Source organism: Cottoperca gobio, chromosome 10 (assembly GCF_900634415.1).
Source record: "Cottoperca gobio chromosome 10, fCotGob3.1, whole genome shotgun sequence".
In the NCBI taxonomy this organism is placed as follows: Eukaryota; Metazoa; Chordata; class Actinopteri; order Perciformes; family Bovichtidae; genus Cottoperca; species Cottoperca gobio.
In genome coordinates, this window is record NC_041364.1 from 15,286,559 (window position 1) to 15,301,117 (window position 14,559).

General features: G+C 40.2%; 1 protein-coding gene across 1 annotated transcript in view; it reads left to right on the forward strand.

The window, feature by feature from the left end:
• Positions 1-9,792: 9,792 nt before the first annotated feature.
• Positions 9,793-14,559, forward strand: part of nexmifb (neurite extension and migration factor b) — a 49,191-nt gene continuing 44,424 nt past the window's right edge. The window contains exon 1 of the mRNA XM_029441867.1: positions 9,793-9,908. The gene's annotated coding sequence lies outside the window, so the exon portion shown is untranslated. The remainder of the gene's footprint in view (positions 9,909-14,559) is intronic.

Sequence of the window (14,559 nt, forward strand, 5' to 3'; positions counted from 1 at the left end):
ATAAGCATATTTCACAAAATGCTAAACTCTTTCTTAAAATACCAGGTAATGTTACCTACCTCTCAAGGCCTCTAGAAATATTCAATGTCTTTATAATTTGATATTTAAGACACACCAAATTCAAAGTAAGTTCAAACTTAAAGATGCTGCAGAAATCAAAGCTATTAGTAGCTTCTGCGAACATTTTTATAAGAGAACTGTCAAATATTTTTGGTATTTCTCTAAATACAAACCCACTTATCCTATTGGGAAAATACCCGAAGTGATCAAGAAGAAAGATTCTCATTTATTCCTAGTAGCTAATGAGAATAACACTAAATAACAAATGACAAAGGAATTGGTTAAAAGATGACAATTTAACTCAAAATGGAAGGAGCTTGTAAATATGTGAATATATGAATGTATCTGTAAATTATATCCTATATTTCTTTTTCCCCTGTGCTTTGTTAATTATTATTTTATCTTATCAAATGCTGTTTCATTTTGTGTGCTATGTAACCATATCATTTTATAAAATAAAAAATAAAAATATTCTACTCTTACCTGAGAAGTTAAAAATCAGCGTTTGTCTGACATGCTTACAGCTCATAGAAGTACATGTTAAAGTTCACCTCCTTTAAAAGTCTGTAAGATTACATCCAAAAACTGCAAACTCTACCACATTTGCTGCCAAACTTTCACTATGCTAATGCTAACTTTCGCTCTCTGTACTGACAAGTGGAAGTTTCAGGTTTCTTTTTCAGTGTTGTGTTGAAGTTTCCCTGACGATATGTGTCGGTGTTTGCACATTAGACAGCGATTGGCTCTCAAATTTTTGACGTGCCAAATCTAGTTTGGGGTACGTTTACGCACAGACATCTTCCCCTTTCAGTAGAATAAAGTGAAAACAACTCTCTAGTAACAATCTTTGCACAGATACAAGTCAGTATAGTAAAGGTCAGGCTTTTTAGGGGACATAAACAAAAGAAGGTTTTTTGAGTGAAGGCAATCTTTAACTTTGACAAGGGGTCGGGAGTTGAAGGTTTTTTTTTCTTTTAAAGGGTCACATGCTAAAGGTTGGGAAACACTGCAGTACACCTTTGTAGGAAATGTTTCCAATATTGGATTTAGAGAAATTTCACATAAACATCAAGTATCTTTATTTTGTTGGATTTAATTCACTGGATTTAATAAAAACAGCAATTTTTGGTAAAGATCTCGACATGTTACTATATCATGATACAATGTAGATGTATACAGCAATACAAAAATATATTTAGTTATTCTCCAGTACGTCAGGTTACTGTATAACCTATGAGGGCAGTCAAAAATATTGTTTTAGACTTTGTATTTAACAGACTATCGATCTGTCTCCCCTTGAATACAAGTGGATTAGAAACTGAAGCGTCCAATCTATGAACACAATAGTGATCCCAGCACTCTCTCCTGCTGTTCATTGTCTAGTGGACAGAATGACAGTGGATCCCCTTCAAGAAGCCCTGCAGCTCCCTGGATCCTCCTCTGGGACCAGATACATTAAACAACACTTTCTGTGAGGCCTTTCGGCAAGATTATAATTGGAACCGACAATAACAAAAACATTCACATAACGTGACAGACGTTAGCCCTGCTGCGCTGCATAGTGAGGCCTCCACCACCTCTGGAGGAAGTCACACATTATAGATGAAAGTAGGCTTTGATAGAGCCCTGCTTAAAAGAAACTGGATGATTACTGGTTGGATGGGGCTTCCTTTCATGTGTCAGATGTCCAGGCAGATGAGTTTATGTTAATGACGTCCTTCTAATCTAACCTAGGAAGAGATTATGAGACTTTTCATTAGCGACTCCCAACAATGTTCAGCTTCCTCTTACAGGTTATTCGCTAATTATTCAGTGAACATGATTCACTATGATCTGCTCGGGTTCTGTGACAAAGCCTTGGATATTACACAGAGCAGAATTTCTTTTTGCTTTTCTTCTTCTTTGCTGAGGCAAAGCTTTGTGTGTGTTTGATACGGTCAAGGACATAACACTAAAAGCATTGAAGTTACTGAGCAATCCAAGATGGACGTACACAGGGAGGGTGTTTGCTTCCTGGCTATTTATGTTTAAAAGCTGAATCACCAAATCTGTTCTATTCAATGACCCCTAATTGTTCTGTATGGCAATGCATGTGATTAGTGCTGTTGTGAGCTGTTTGTCTGCATGTCTTCGGAGGTAATGAGGGAGCCATCGCCCTATTTACCATGCAGCATTCTGCAGGCCCAAAGGAAGACAGCCACACAAAGGCCTTTTATACCGTCCTTAATATGGACCACAGCAGGAGATTCAGCCCCTAACGCAAACCTCGACCTTCTAATGAAGGAGAGATGTTCAAAGAACATGTTGCTGATGTGCAGATAGGATGATATCTCCTTTTAAAACAAACTATTGCTGTCCATGCATGGCTACATCTTGCATGGTGATTCAGTGATGGATGTAATATGAAGATTTTCTTTAAAAAAAAGAGTGCATAGGTGATACGAGGGGTTCAGCCACACACGCCAAATCCCCGCTGACCCTTCCGTGGCCTGTTGCTGAAGTCTGCCGCACTTTTTAAAATCATGATAACAGGCAGAGCGGGCTGAGACTCATCGCCATTCCTCTGCACCAGACAGTCAGCCCTCTCCCTTCCCACTACAATGGAACTAGTATGTGGCCAAGGGCGTCTACGCCTTGATAAATATGCATCGATGCCTCAGAGAAGATGTAGTTATTTCCACCGTTTTGTGTGGGAGTGTAAATTTATGTGCGTAATCCCTGCGTACTATATCAATGCTCCTGGTCAAAATGAGAATGAATATTCACACATACGTGCACTCACACACACAGCGCTGATCCTTTTAAAGTCAATAAACACAGTGGTATTACCATGCACATATACAGCTTGCTGCTGATGATGCAACCTTTGAGCAGAGCCTGGATGAGCCAGGCCACACATTTGTAAATATGTTTCCAGCTGCAGATACAGAATTTATGAATCTCTTACGAATTTAAATATGTTTTTTACACTTACAGGCAAAAAGGTCTTCTTTCTTTTTAGAGCAATACAAACGGTGGAATCTGTTCAACTTCTGATCATGCAAGGTTAAATGTTTTCTCTTTTGGAAGGTAACTATACAATCATCTTTTGAAAGACTTTATGACTCCACTCATTTAGAAAAGTTGGTAACTCTATGTCTTGGCTCATCTATTCTATTTTCTACATTTGGTATTTTGTGTAAGATGCTACAGGCAGGCAAATAAGAGATTGAGTTGAGATATGTAGGGCTCGAAGGGGAAAATCCATCCAAAGAATATCAACCTTACAGTTTTAATCATCCACTGATGTTGAACGGATGGTCACAATCTTCTCGTCTAAGATGGAAATCAGTTCACGTTCAAGTTCAAAACCTTTATAAGACACACCAAATAAAAAAAGCCATGCATACATTACCACACATTAAAACAGATACACAAGAGTAAAAGGTGAACACAATAAATACAGAAGTAACAATATAAGTGAAAATAAAAAAAGAACAAATAAAGGATGGAGATATGGGCACGGCTGGAGATGTGCTGATGCTACCTAGCAAATAAATGAAAAGGTGGAGACTGACTCAATAAAATATAAGACAATGTCATCAGTATCTGTCCACCTGGAACTTGGCTAGCTTCCTTGGACAAAGAAGACGCTGCTGGCCTTTCTTACCCAGCATATCCAAATTCCTATTCCTTATTATCAATTATGATGCCCAAATACTTGTAGAAGCCTGAACTGGTGATGTCATTAGATGTCACAGGTGAAGTGACTGAATATGTAAATATTTTTATATGTAACTCTTCTAGCTGTGAATCAGAAAATGTCCCCATGTCCCAGTAAAAATGACTGTGGCTGCTGTCAAAGAGTCCCACAGGAGTTGTTCCATTATTCACTGTCTGTGGAGCAGCTCTGGGGTCTGTGCCTGGACGGCATCATCATCACTACTTCCTGTCTCTCTGGCCTTACAAAAGAATCAATCAAATCTATACTACAAGTATTATATGTTACAGAAATAACTTCTGTGTAAGAGAGATTTTATATTTAAGGGTTCGATTAAAATGTACAAAAGAAAGGTCATGTCTAAAACTGCTTTTAAAATGTTTAAATGTAATTAGTACAACATTTGTATTTTATTGTAATATATAACTTTCAGAAAGCTAGGTCAGCAAAGTGCAGTGATGGAAGAAGTACTTAAAGGGCCGGTGTGTAGTATTTAGAGGTATCTATTAGCAGAAATGGAATATAATATTTATTACTGTTTTCGTTAGTGTTCATTAAAAAACAAACAAATAGGGAACAAGTCCTCTTCCACGAAGTTCGCTATGTTACACTGCCATGTTTTTACAGCAGCTCAGAAGGGACAAACCAAACTATGACTCTCGACAGGGCCTTTCAAGTCTTTATGTTACCTTAAGGCAACAGTAGTTCTCCAACACCAGCCGCCTGAATTTCATTGCTTCTAAAGTAGTGTTATGGTAAGGATGGCCTCTGAGAGAGTTGAAAGGACCTAAAAGATACCACGCCTTTACCATGGTTTTGCACTCTGCGGCTCGTAACCACAGTCTTGTAAAGGGGGGGGTGGACCGAGGGGTATTCAGTTGGTTGCAATCTGCAACCGTAACGCTGGATTCCGCCAAATCCTACACTCTGTACCTTTTAAGTGAAAGTAGTAACACCACGTTGTAGAAATACAAGTAAAAGTCCTGCATTTAAAATGTTACTGAAGTACAAAAGTGTCAGTGTTAAATATACTTAATGTAGCAAAAGTAATAAAAAATATAAAAGATAATATAAAAAAAGATATTGTAGCACAAAATCCAAGAACATGTGAATTTGTTGAGGGGAAAACCATGAAACTGGATGAAATGGGGCCCTGGTGAGAAGGATACGTGTGTTTGTTCTGGCCCTGGGATTCAGTAGTCTTTAAGACTTTTAGACGTATTCACATGATCAGTGTGAACCTTTTTGAATCACAGCTGACAAATTAAACCAAATGGCCCCAAGACTGTTTGGTCGGACACAGTGATGCTAATACAAAGATGGATGCATGCAGGTTACAACTATCATAATCTTATTGGAGATTTCACACCGACTGTCAGCCCTGGTGAGCATCAAAGCCTGAGATTTCCGCATTTACATTCCAACTCCTTGAAGCCTTTAATTGTCCATGAGCCTGAATACCAGTTACCTCCTGTAGATTCATGTAAACTGTGTTACGGAGAAGCATTTCACATTCAATGCAGATTACCTTTTCAGCTGCTCAGCCTCTAAAGCCTCACTTTATTATAAGTGTAAAACATAGTCTGTCAGCATATGCTCAGGTCATTCTGTACAGATCTTTAGAGCACATATCCTTACCTTGACATCAACTCTATTCATCACTTTCCTGAATTGCAAGATCAGACCTACTTTTGTCACAAGTATAACAAGTATTTCTCAGAAATCTTACTGCACTTAAAACATTAAATTGAAACTCAACTGAATTGCTATTCATGCCATCAATCAAGCACCTAAAGCAATTAAAAACTAATGCTGAGTATTTGGTCAAATAATACACACTGTTATTTGTACTGCAGTGAGCCTTTGTGTCGTTGATACAGGACCTTAAATCATGATACATTTAACCGAAACATGTATTTCCTATACTGTACAACACGTACAGGGAATATATTGCTTTACTTTGTTATATTTATCATGTGGGAGCTCTTGTTTTACAATATAGCATATACATATATGACTCATTACTCACACACAACAGAAATCCTGCAAAACCATATATAAACAACATCAAGTTCTCAGTACTAAAACACAGAATTGTATACAGTTTAATAAATTCACTCCACATCTGTGTAAAAAGGGTTTGGACCTGTAGCGCTACCAGCAGTGATGAACAGCTGTTTGGGCGTTACATTAAGAGAGCTTGTTAGTGATGCTGTAGTTCTGAAACACAGTCTTTGTTTCTACTTTTTCTAATTTCGATTATGCTATGTTGTTTTTTATATATATATATTTTTTCTATAAATACCCTATAAACTGCTGTCAACTGTGAATGTGTATGTTGTATAACAGAAACTGTTATAAAGTTGACACATCTTTAATCCAGTTTTTAAGGTACAATGTGTAGTTCTGAGCCACCTGCTCCAAATAAATAGGGGGCAGTATTTCACCTCTGTTACAGGGTCAATACAAGCTAATGTCATCAATCATCAAAACCATCAGTTATTAAAAAAGACAACTATAGTATGTTATCCTATTTATATTTCCATTGTAGTAGTTTGGCATGTTTATTGTATTCTACATTTTAGAGTATTCTAATGTATTCTTTATATTGTGTATTATATTCTACAGCTATATGTCTCTCCTAGTGTTGATATCTTCACTGTTTACTCCTGTGTAATGCCTGTCAGTCAGTCCTGTTTCTGCCACTTTGAATGTATTCTAAACAAACGATCAAAACGTGCAGGGATCATGGATGTAATATTGACAAGCCCTGAGTCTGCCCGAGTCAGGCAGCTGTACGTCTTCTCTCTCTGGACTTGCGCTACAGTGACTCACTATCACCTCTAGAGGAACAAGTGGTATTACAGACTGGACGGAGCACAGCTAGCTGTTAGATGCTAACTTCAGTAGAAATATGTGCAACACAACACATAGACGTCTTTGACATAACGTCAACACTGTGGCCTCTTCATATTCTTTTGATAATGTTAGTTCATTGTTTTAATGTTTTAAATTTAAATTATGGCATATTACTCATTGAACCTTTAAGCCACATTTTAACAATAGACTATTTGGATCTTGATCATCTTTTTAACTTTATATGTATATTAACCGGATGAAGGATTTGAATCCTTAGACGTCTGGATTTTAAGTGATCAGAGAAACAAGCTGAGCAAGCGGCAGCTAACCGGGACCTCCTCAAAAACACAGATTTTGATTGGGAAACTGCGGATATTTCGCCTCCCGGTAAAATCCTCCTGAACGATGCACACTGAATGAATCCTAACCGGAAAACACTGACGGTAATAACGGCAATGGTGGTGAAGACAACAACTCCCATGATCCCACACTACTTCAGAATGTCACTAAACTTTATATTCTGTTATTGTTGTGATTGAATGTGAACAAATTGTATATTTTGTGTTTAATTAAATATTCTCTTTGAATGCATTTTGTGTCAAATCAGTTAAAAAGTTATTGGAATTATTTTTGCACAAACTGGATGAAATGTTAAATTACTGAATGGAAAATACTCGTATTGGCCCTTTAAAAGTTATAGTAGGTTATATGTTAGTGTAGCACTTTGACTTTTGTTTACGCAAATTAAAAGTGCGCTTATAAATAAAATGTATTATTATTATTACAGCAGTGTTCATTTTAAAGAGAACATATTTGCTTTATCACTATATTAAGTCATGCTGATAATGATAACATCTTTCAAATAATGTATTATGCCACATTTATGATAATAGGATCCACAATGTGACCGGCAGAGTTATTAATTTCCTTCTGCTTACAGTTGATATATTAAGATAGTTTGATGAAACTTGCTGCACAAAATGTTTTGACAGCCTTTATGATAATTACATTATCTTTGGAGATCAATGATTTATATTTTACAGATGATGGATGGATCTTCACATAAGCAAACCATTACTTTAAAAAAAGTTTTATTTATTATATGCAACATTTAGGTTTCAGTGTTAAATTGTATAGCTGAGCCTATTGTTTCAGATTACACTCATCGTACTGCAGCAGTGATTACCGCTGTTTACTGCAAATACATAAAGAAACTCTGCTCTTGTCAGCTTTGAGCTTTGTTATCAACTTGCTGCGCTTAAGAGAAGTTGTAAGGCAATTTGTCTCCTCAGTAAAAACATCTGTAACGACGATTGCATTTGAAAAAGTATTTTAAGAAACGTGGATATAATTTATGTTACTATGGAGTTACTGTTCAGTTCATTAGCATACGTCTTGTACTGTACGTGGAAAGTGAAAACATAGCTCATAAATTAAAATCTACTCATCTATTACCAAGGTAATTCGCTGTGTGTGTGTGTGTGTGTGTGTGTGTGTGTGTGTGTGTGTGTGTGTGTGTGTGTGTGTGTGAGTGTGTGTGTGTGTGCATGAACACACAGAAGAAGTTCAATGACAGGAAATTCAAATCTGTCTTTATATGTGATATCAATGTGTGTGACCGTGCTGCAGTAGAAGGACATATTGTTTTCTCTGTTTTATTGGAAGCCATAACGGCTCAATCGTGTATTCGCAGCACAGCAGACCAACTGTTTAGTTTGAATAAATGGATTAGTTTAGCAGTTTGGTTTTATTGGGCATTACTGCACATTTAGATTACTCACATAATCACTGAAGACGTATACTGAAGAGCCTCAAGATGTCTGCATGTGTATATCTTAAGACTTTTAAGGTTGATGGACCTGCAGTAATGCTAATGATGAAAAAACGAAGTTGGTAAATCAATAAGTCGGTCAACAAAGAATGTCATGTCATGTTTTTAAGCAAAAAATTCACGGCTACCAGTTTTGAAAATGTAAATGTGAATACTTTCTTCTACTTTTATGACTGTAAACTGAATGTTTTTGGGTTATACCCTGATAAAACAAACAGTTTAAATATGTCAACTTGGACTTTTTGAAGGTTTACTGACATTTTTAGTCATCAGATAAATCAATAATGAATATAATGGTTAGATACAGCCCTAACTAATACCTCATAGTCAATAAAATGTCCATCATAACATACCAGAGCCCAGGTGTCTTGTTTTGTCTAACCCACAGTCCAAAACCCAAACATATTTAATGTACTAATATTTGTATACTAATAATGTAATCATTTTCAGAGTAAAAAATTGTATAGCATTCCAAAAAATATTAAGGAAGAAAAGTGTTGCTGTTTTTGTACAGACATGTTTACACTACATCATATAGCCTGCACTGTGAGCTCTCATGTGACAAAACTAAAATGATCTGATTCCATTTAATCGATTATTCATTGATTTCTGTTTATTTTTTACAGTTTGCAGATCCTGCTCAGAGAGAGAAAGGGAAAGAAAAAGAGAGAGAGAGAGAGAGAGAGAGAGAGAGAGAGAGAGAGAGAGAGAGAGAGAGAGAGAGAGAGAGAGAGACTAAGTAAGTAAGTGTTATGAGTGGGCCTATCATCCAGCATAGGCATACATGAGTAGCCTATTCATTATTCATGTCATTGCAGTTGCCCTGTTATGATACAGTCGTATTTGGAGTGGGCTACCTGATTTGCTCAGCGCGTCCGTCAAAGCAGTGCGTGGCCCTGCGTCGACTGGCTGTGCACGCTCATAGGTCGGACTGAGAAGAATCGGAGGGGGAGCAGGCAAAGTGCGCGCCTACGAGACTGCGCGCCGAAAGGAGGGGGAGAGGTCCAGCTGCAAAAAAAAAGGAAGAAAAAATACGCCGTGACAATGGCAACATCAAGCATCTCGTAAAAGGCAGATAACAGGCGAGGGGGCGCCGCGAATTGGGAGTTTGAGAGGCGACGGCCCCTGTTTGTCCTGAGAAAAGCGGCGATATTCGGACATGCTGGCTGCCCTATAGCGCGTTTCCTGGAATACGAATTCTTCCGTAATTGAAAATGGAGCGGCTGGGGAGAGGAGAGTCGCGCTGTCTCCATCATTGAGAGGCGCGTCCACCTGCTATTACTGGAGGCCCGGGCTGCTGCTGCTGCTGGTGGTGGCGGGGAGGGTGGGGGGGGGAACATGCAGGGGAAGTGTTTGCATTTTGGGGGAAAGACGCATCTCTGATACTGTCCAAAGCAGCTGAGAAGGATCCCATTGCGACGGGGGAAAAAACGCAGTTTGGGCGCATACGCTCTGGAGGTAGGCAGTGAAAACGTTATTATGCTGCTATTCAGCGTGCCGTGTGTATTTGAATAGGGAGCGAGCTCTATTAGGTATGCACATGACAGCTTGATTTATACACACACTGATTTATATCCCTGCTTTGCCTGATTTGCTTGATCTGATCGGACATTTTATTCAAAGGGAGAACACACCAAGCATGCGGTGTAGTAGCTGCCCTACCTCCTTGGGACAGCTGTCGTAGCCTACATTCATTCGTCTCTGCTCCATCGATTACCTATTCCCTGCGAAAAATACCCACACTTATTTAAACACAAGCACTGACCTATTCGCTTTAGGCTCAGATATTTAACACAAATACAGATGCCACGTGTGGTTGTTCATATTGAAGCCAGTTACCCTGCACTGTTTGTATGTTTTGAAGGCAAACAGTGGCCTGTGGACGTCATTTTGAATCAACGCTATGCATCCCGAGCAGTGCTGCCCCAAAATGAATAAGAAATGAATAAAGGGGAATAATCTATAGTCCAAACTAATGAATGATTCATGAATGGGCTATTGAAACCCAATGGGATAACACATCATCTTACAGCTAGGCCCCTCCACTGTGATAAGGTGAATAAATGATTCATAAACGGTTTATAAGCACAGATTCTTAAAATTGGCCTAAACACCATGATGGCAGAGCACACACAGGTGCACTAAGGCATGTGTGAATGCCTGCACTGTCGGGTCAGTAGATCAGTAGCTTACTGTGTCTGTGCTCCCCTTTAAGGATGCCTCATGACAGATGTTTACTGGATGTCCCAGTCAGCCACACTGAGAGCTAGACAAGCCCTGCTAGAGAATAATGAGCTGCAGCCCATAATAACAGCCTCTGTGCTGTGGTTTTGTGGAGGTGTTAGAATCAGTTGTTAACTTTGTTTTAAATAGGCTTTTGTAATTGGATAACATTTTAACGAGCTAGAAATTTCCCTGGCTAATGTTGGGACTTCTTAAATGTATCGCCACAAATAAGGATCTGCACATTATTGACCCGACATGACTTGGTTTGATTTATATTTTGGAGCTTTTATTATTAGCCTATTTAACAGGGGTTTATTTTGGCTATTAAGCATGCATTGGGAACCTATTGGAAGATTTGTTTAAAAAATGAAATGTTAAGATAAACTGATGGAGGGCAGCCTGTCACTGCCCTCTGCTTCTCCAATGTGAAGACAGCAGTGTAAACCAGAGGGAAGGCCATGCATTGATTTAGTCAAAGTGAGCTTATAAGAGGGCTAAATTGAGTTGACACGTTGATGTGGGTGTCATTAACATACATGATCATGTGTGCAGTCATTAGGCCTGAGGCTACGTGACGTGTAGAGGGGATAGAGTCTCCTTGCTCTGGTCGTCTGCAGCCTTGTTTGAAGATCATAGATGCGGAAACTACCAAGAGCTATCATATCAAACTGTGTCTTCATTCAGTGACGTGCCACCAGGCTCCTATGGAGGTTAAATAATTTGCTATTCATCTCCTCCTGGTCAGTCTCACGGCTTTCACTTGAGCACCATTCTCCGTTCAGCTTCAAATTGGGTGAGAAATTGAGCCCAATGACACATTTCACCACTGTGGCTCTGTTCCACAGTAGCAAGGACAGCGCTGGAAGGTTTTCTGAAAATGCTATCCAAGCGTCATGTTGCTGCAATAAAACCAGCAGCTTGTGTACATAGTCTCTTATCTTCTCCTGGCCATGTGTGCTCTGTGGCTTCTCCTCTGCTTCAGCCTCAGGCACATGTGTTGGGCCTCTACTACCGCGTCTGTTGAATGAGAGAGAGTCTCAATTATACCGAATGAACCGATCCTCGTCAATCATTCTTTTTTTTCTTACCATGTTATTTATATATGAGGATCATGTTTCTGATCAATATTTGACACCTTGCATGTTCAAGGCACGAACAAGAAAAATATACAACACTGCAGTACATTACAAATATGTATGATTGATTTTTTCTTATTGTTATTGCCTGATCGCTGGCACTACAAGTTCTGACTTTTTTAGATAGCAGAATACAGGGGAGAACATCTTGTTAATCATAGAGAAAGGGCTTTCCCTGCCTATATGGAGTCCCGCTGTGTTTTATGTCTGGAGCTCTGACGTTTTCTCTGCACATTGTGTCGCTACAGTATTGTGGAAGCACCTTGGCTCTGTCCCAGTCTATGTAGAAGCATGCTGAGCCCATCAGGAACAACTGTATGTGTAAGCACACTGTGTTTATGTCAGGCCACTGTATGCAGAGGCCTGCAGCGTTCAACCCAGCCCTGAGTTTGGGCTGTGACTTGCTGACTGCGGCCCAGCGGAGGCAGTCTTTCCCTGTACTGCTCCCGCTGCCGAGTTCTGTAATTAAAGGCAGAGGTAAGTCCAGGGGAGAAAGCTGGGCTCTGATTGCTTTTCATGGCCGTGAGGAGAGAGCTGCAGCGTGTCCTGAGGGACTGAGGCGCTGCTGAGCTCTTTGCTGCCTGCTCTGCCCCCCAGACGGGAGCAGTTCCAGGAAGACACACACATTTGTACTCACACGCTACCGGCATACTCATGCACACACACGTAAACATACTAAAACACGACCTGCCGCACACACACACACACACACATACATATACACACACACATACACAGTGGCTGAGAGAGGAAAGAAATTACAGCTGTAGCTGACAGGCAAACTGCGCTAATCTACTTTAAAGAATGCCCCGTTTAAGAAAATATGTGTCAGTACGAGGCGTGAGGCACTGAGGCAAAACTGTTAGAGCGCCGTCATGTAATGAATTAAAAACAGAGCAATCAGAAAGACATTAAGGATCTCTCCCTCTATTGGTTGCTGGTCGGCATTGACAGAGCAGTTGATGTGTGATAGAGCTGAGTGTAGAGATGTGAGCCGAGACTGCCTGTGGTTGTCTTGGACCAGCGCTCTGCAGGGGGAGCTGTGCCTCCCCATCCTCCCTCCCTCCATAGCAGCAGCCAAACTGACGAGGGCTGCTCTGCACTCTGAGGGCCTGGCAAACATGGACATGCTCACATATAGGATCTGGGTTAGCCCCAGCGCTTTTAGGGGAAAAATGGCCTCAGCGCTCTCCTCTTCTCTTTCTCTGGATTCATTCATGACAGCTGGCTGGTTAAAGTACACCGAGGGTTTAAACCATCTTTACAAGTCCTATCAGAGAGATTCCAGTGGAAGGCAGAAAAGTGCTTTGAGGAAAGGAGGTAAAAAAAAAGGGAAGCCGTTGGATGCAATTTAAATGCCAAGTCCAGCCACGTTTTAGCACCGTGTTCATGAATTAGTTCTGCCAGGATAATTAAAGTAATGCATCAGGATTTCTGCCATTAACAAATAAAAGTCCAATTAAACTGGGGTCTATTAAACCACTTTCCACGTTGCCTACTTGATCTCAATATGTAGGCTGGTGGCAACTGGGACCGTGAGCACGCTGGCTTGACGTTCATAGCTCATTTCCTGCTTCCACATCAGACCCTTATATTGCAGATGGATAGATAATGTGAAATTTCCCCAGTTCTGCTCACACTCTCCCGGGCCCCCTTGTATTTCAACTCATGGGCTTCTTGAAACAGATAGTGAGATGTGATGCTGGAAAATTTGAGAAGGAGCCGACAGAGGTTGGGATTTAATGCAGTGGACACATTTGCACTGACAAGAATGGTGTGAAAGCGGCATATTCACGACATGACTCGGGAGGGAGGAAGCTATATGACAAGGCTGAATTTTAATTGGTTTCACACAGTGTGCTCCCATGTATTGTTCCCTTTGTAATGGCACACACAGTGGCAATAACAACTCTAGTTTTTGTTATATAATAACACTAATAGATTCATTGCCCCTTGTCTAATTCCTCATGTTGGAGCCGGAGGAGTTGCATATCCATGTTGTGCTAAACGTGTATACTTTCAGGGTCCCGAATGCTGGAATAATAAGCCACCTTCATTAGCCTTATCTTTGATTTGGTGGATGGAAAGAGGGGGAGGAGGTGGGGGGGGGGGAGATGAAAAAAGACGTTGATGATGAGAAAGAGAGCAAAACATAGGGTAGGTTGTACTCAGAGAGGAAAAAACAGAGGAGCTGCAGATGAAAAGGGGGGATGGACATGGTGGGAAGATTAGAGGAAGGGCTGGACAGACAGAGGGAGAGGGGACAGAAAAAAGGGAGAGACATAGTTACTGTTGGAGGTGGGGGTTCAGGGTGCGCCCTCCCAGCAAAGCCAGTTGGAACAAGCTAACGGTCGTGAGACAGACAGTGTTGTCTCTAATGGGAGAGAAGCTTGCTGTGCCCTGGATGTTTCTCTGCACCTTTCATTTTCTAAATGCTGTTTTGTCTGTTCACCACTTAACAAGCCACCAGTGCCTCAGAAAGGAACCACGCTTTATTTGCTGCTGTACATAATTACCAGCCATTCAAGATGGGCTTGTTTGCTACTCTAAACGATGTTGTGAATTTATGTGCAAATATGAGACAGGCTATATTTTGCTGTAAATCTTTTCACAGCGTACAAGTTGAGTGTTTGAAATTTACGGCATTGCCAGCGTTGGGTCTAAGATTATCTGTAATTCATTTCACTTTAATTGTGCTGCTGTTTGTGGAGACTGCGCCATTTGCGCCCTAATCAAACATTAGTGAT